The sequence below is a fragment of the Medicago sativa genome, chromosome 7 (genome assembly GCF_051527215.1).
Source record: "Medicago sativa cultivar Bolivia chromosome 7, Bolivia_mono, whole genome shotgun sequence".
NCBI classification, from domain to species: Eukaryota; Viridiplantae; Streptophyta; class Magnoliopsida; order Fabales; family Fabaceae; genus Medicago; species Medicago sativa.
Window position 1 is genome coordinate 9,086,309 of NC_140755.1, and position 5,507 is coordinate 9,091,815.

The following is a 5,507-nucleotide window of genomic DNA, read 5'->3' on the forward strand; positions in this document are numbered from 1 at the left end:
GGTCTTCCGAGGAGACAGCTGTAAGAGGCATTGATATCCATGACTTGGAAGGTTATTTGGAATGTCTCGGGTCCAACGGTGATTGGCAAGTCCACTTCCCCGAGAACATCTTTGCGGGACCCATCAAAAGCTTTAACCAGATAGCTGCTACCCCTCAGGGAGATTCCATGATGGCTCAATTGCCTTAGTGTGGATTCAGGCATTACATTCAGAGACGATCCAGTGTCTACCAATACGTTGGATATCAGGTCAGACCCACAGTGCACCGAGATATGCAGAGCCAAGTTGTGACGTTTCCCTGCCCCGGGGAGCTCATCATCACCAAAACCCAAGTTGTTGCAGGCAGTAATATTGCTCACTATCCCATCAAACTGATCCACAGAGACTTCGTGGTCAACATAAGCTTGCTCCAGTATCTTCATTAACACCTTCCTGTGAGCTTCTGAGCTCATGAGCAGAGACAAGATGGATATCTTCGATGGGGTTTGTAGCAGCTGGTCAACAATCTTATAGTCACTTTTCTTGATAAGCCTCAGGATTTCGTCCAGATTGGACTCTTCAATGGATTGGCCTGCTGGGCCGGTGTTCTTGTCAACAAGAGGAGCAACTGGTGGAGTTACCGTAGCAATAGGTGTGACCACCTGCCTTTGAAAAAAGGGTGGACGGACTTTTCCACTTCTCAGAGCTGTAACTTCACTAGCAACATTATCAACTGTAGCTGGGGATACCAGAGGTACTTCCACCCCATTTTCAACCATGGTTGCATTGTATTTGTAGGGAATTGCTTTGGTAGAGGTATAAGGTACAGGACCAGGTAGCCTGATCACCAGAGGCTCAACATTCTTTGCACTTTCAACAGGAGAATCATGGAACACTGGTACAATCACACATACATCACTGGCAATCAAGTACTTGTCATCCATCAGGCTCTGGATATCATTTTGCACAACACAACAGCCCATAGGATTCTGCAGACATTCCGAACAAGAATCGTGATCATGATTGAACAGAGAAGCCTGGCAAAGTTTGACATGTAATGGTACCAAGGGAGTAACGACATTGCGGACATCCAGCCTGGGATCCTCTTGATGAACGGGAACCCTTTCAAAGGCCTCAATCATATTGACAGCAGCATGGTTTGGAAGCGGGTTGTCAAGGACGTGAGGAACACTATTCTCAAAAGTCAACCGTCCCTTTTCTATCAGATCTTTCACAATATACTTCAGAGCAAAGCAATTTTCAATATCATGGCCTTGAGCACCCTGATGGAATTCACATGTTAGGTCCTGACGGAACCTGGGAGGCAATGGATTAGGCGGAGGCTTGCCTGGTCTGGTGACACAGTGCCCCTTGGCCAGCAGAGTCGGGAGCAGCTCACCATACGACATTGGTATTGGTGGAAAAGAAGGCTTGGATCGGGGACCCTGTTGTTGCTGCCGTTGTTGTTGGGCAGGAGGCTGTTGTTGTGCTAGCTGAGGAATGGCATTGACGGGCATTGGTGGTTGACCCGGTGGCAGAGGATATTGTTGGTAGAATGGTGGGAAGAACGGATGCTGAGAGTATTGCATGTAGTGATAAGGCAGAGGTAGTTGCATGGCTGCTGCAGATGGGTTACCAGACACCATTCCTACATCAGATTCCTTTCTCTTGTGATGACCATTACCGTATTTCTTTGGTGCACTGGTTGAAGATTCACCTTTCTCGAGGACAATAATACCATCTCGGACGGCCTCTTCTAGGCGTGTTCCCATTGTAACCATATCAGAGAAGTTGTTTGGGGCAGAGACTATCATTCTCTCCTTATATTCCTTCTTCAGAGTCTTCAGGAATGTCTGTGTCAACTCTTCCTCATCAAGTCGAGGAGAAACACGGGCAGCTGCCCCTCTCCACCTTTGGGCGTATTCTCGGAAGGTTTCATCTGATTTCTGAGATAGGGCTTTAAGAGAGTCCCTGTTTGGCCTTAGACAGGTATTGAATTCATATTGACCTTCGAAAGCAGCAGCGAGTTCCTCAAAAGTATGGATGTTATCTTTGCTCAGACTAGTGTACCAATCTGCTGCATCATCTGTCAAGCTACTCTGGAAGCAGTGGATCATCAGTGCATCATTGTCGGCATAGTTAGCCATCTTTCTGACATACCGGATAACATGGTTATGTGGGCAAGAAGTCCCATTGTACTTGTCAAATTCTGGCTCTTTGAATTTCTTAGGAACCTCAAATCGGGATACCAAGCATAGATCACGAGCTTTAGTAGGAGCACCATTGTTTCCTCGGCTAGCCTTGACCTCACAGAGTTCTCCAGCCAACTCCCTCAACTGTTTCTTCATAGCTTCCATTGCGGGATCTTGTCCACGCGGAGTATCAACATCAATCACCTGTTGCACAGTGTGTACAATAGGGTCGGTAACAACGGTAGTCACCTGAGGCATAGCAGTAGACACAGGAATCTGTCCTTGACCAGCAAAACCAGAGACACCAGCAGCAGTATTAGGAGAATAGAATGGTGGGAGTCCATAAGGACGGCCGTTGGGCATAACAAAACGAGCATCAGTAGCCACAGTAGATAGCGGGATAGAGGGAATCACCTCAGCAGTAACTGGAACAGAAGTGGCTGGTTGTTCCTGTGAAGCCATCATAGCAGACATAGCGTCATGTGCCTTAGCCAAATCTTCTTTCATAGCAGCCAACTCGGCCCGGAGCAGAGCATTTTCTTCTTCAAAGTTAGCCATTATCCTTCTCTTGTGAAATCTTGTCTGATGAATTCTATCTGGTTGGTAGACTTTGCGAACACGAGCCACTTTTCAGACTGCGGCGGACAAAACCAGGAGGCAATGAGCACGAGAGAAGTTCTTTGTGGTCAATGAATGCGTATGATGCATGAAATGTGTAAATGCATGCAAAAAAGACTCTTTTTACGTTATCGAAGGGTTTTAGACAAATTATAAACTCGTAAACATTACTAAACAACAATTAACATAAACGGGAAACACACAATCAACATATGGTTTTACAAGACAATTTCAACATGAACAAATGGAAATAACAACAGAAAATGGCAATCCTCAAGCATAGGAAGTGGAATCATCGTCCTCAGAGTCGGACTCATAGCTGCAGTATCGTGCATAGAAGTCACGGGCCCCCCTAGCTCTCTTGGAGTCCCTCATAAGCAGTCTATCTTTCTCCTCAATCTCTCTCTTAGCCTTAGCTAACTCTTTCTTCAGTGTCAAAACCTCATGAGTCTGCTGCTCACCCTTTCCATCCAAAGTCATGATCAGGTTCTCAGCCTCATAGTATCTAGCCCTCCACTGATGCTTCTCCCGACTCTCCATAGCTAGATGCTCCTGATACATCTCCTGGGTAGGTGGGAGTAGAGGCAAAGGCATGGTAGGAACAGTTGCAGACACATATCTCATAGAGGGGTAAGGCATACCAATCTCCTCAGCTTGGTTTATCACCCACTGTGTATAGGCCTCATGAGCAATACCGGACCTTACACCCATATGCTTTACCTCTTTCTTCCGAAGCTTAGTCCAAGCTTCCATGAAATCCTCTCTAATTCCCGTGGGAGCATTGGAGTAGTGAAAGAAGTAAGGAGCTGTAGCAAGATTGATAGGTTTATCTTTCATCGGAAAGCCAAATTGTCGCAAAGCAAGCTCCGGGTTGTAGTTGATTCCACCCCGGGTACCAAGAAGAGGTACATTAAGAAACTTTCCACCACCAAAGATAATTTCCTTAACCCTAGAAGCGGGAGTGAGCCAAACCACTTCATTAGGAGTGAGAGCCATAATCCTCTGTGAAATAGACCAATTCCTCGGATTGTCGTGGAAAGACTGCGGAAGGTGCGAAATAAACCACCTATAGAGGAGAGGTACACAACAAAGAATGTATCCACGACCTTTGCTGGAACGATCGTGAATAGCATGGTATGTGTCAGCTAGTAAAGTAGGAACCGGATTCTTGGAGTGGAAGATCATAATAGCATTCATGTCCACGAAGCCATCGAGATTCGGAAAGAGAATAAGCCCATAGATGAGAAGTGCAAGAATAGCCTCAAGAGTGTCCTGACGAGTGGTATTGAGGTTGGCTTTCCCAAGAAGATACTCTGAAGTGAACCCTCGGATATGTGCCTTAGTAACAAGATTCTTGGAGACATCGGTGGTCTTGAGATAGAGATCCTTAGCAATAACCAATGGAGGCAGAGGATCTTCAGGTCCTGAGAAAGGTATCCCCTTAGCAATAGATAAACCCATCAAGGAAGAATAAGCCTCTAGAGTAGGTACCAACTGAAAGTCTGGAAAAGTGAAGCACCGATACCCTGGATCATAGAATTGTACTAGAGTGTGCACAAGCTTCTCATCCACATTAGTATGGAGAATAGGAAGTAAAGCCCCGTAACGGCGTCGGAAACCAGTCGGATCCTCAATCTTGAGTGCCAAATCCCTCAAACTAGCCAAATCCACTTCCTTGAACTTGTAGGACTTAGTCATCTTCATGCCTACAATGTTTACAAATTCAACTTGTCTAAGCCCTTCGATAACAATGCATGACAAAAGGTTTATGCATGTATGCATGTATGCATGAATGCATGATTATGTTCAAGTTCGGAGAAAACATGGTGGGTTTGAAGTTCAAAGTCGAGGAGTCATGGGTAGACACGGCGTCCGGTGAAACTAGGGTTTTAGGATAATAGTAACCGGGTTCTAAGAAGGTTCCCAAGTCGCAACCTCTCCGACGTATCTCATGGTGTCACGAGACAACTCTCGCTCCATGATTATACGTGGAAGGTCTAACTTGAGTGTAGTATCGCGTGACGACTAAAACTCGAGACGACACTCGGTTTAGCCTCCGCACTACGTCCTAGAAAATGGCCATGGATGGGTTTGGTTATCTACGGTCCATAGCGTCATAGAACAATTAGAAGCAAAGTGCCTAAACGCGACAACCCGCGCCGACAACATCACCTCCAAAAGGCCTCAGCTATGTGGGATTGATCGCATAATCCAAAACACGAGGCAACCCCCGGAATGAATTGTCGATTATATCCCTCCTAAATCCTAAGTTCACTCAGCCCGGGTGCAGGACTTTTGATATTCTCACCCCACACGTTTGCAAGAAATTAAACATTTATTCACATAGGAAAGCAAGTAAAAGAAGCAAGTAAAAATACAAGCGCAAACGTGGAAATAAAAACTAGGCGTAACTCTCGAATCTCCCCAGTGAAGTCGCCAGCTGTTTTATCTTGGTTTTCGGGTGTCAAACATTGATTACGTTTGAACCTTTTAAACCGGTGATATCTTATTTTTTCTTGGGAAGGGAAAAAGTAAGCAAAACCCTTGAGAATCGAGGTCCGGGAGTTGTTTTCGCTACGGGAAGGTGTTAGGCACCCATAACGACTATAGTAACCTATAGGAACCGTCTTTAATTTCTACGCGCGCGCTTTTATTTTTAAATGCTATTTGAAAATGTTATTTACACCTAAAATTTGCTAAGTGAAGAATTGGAGGGAG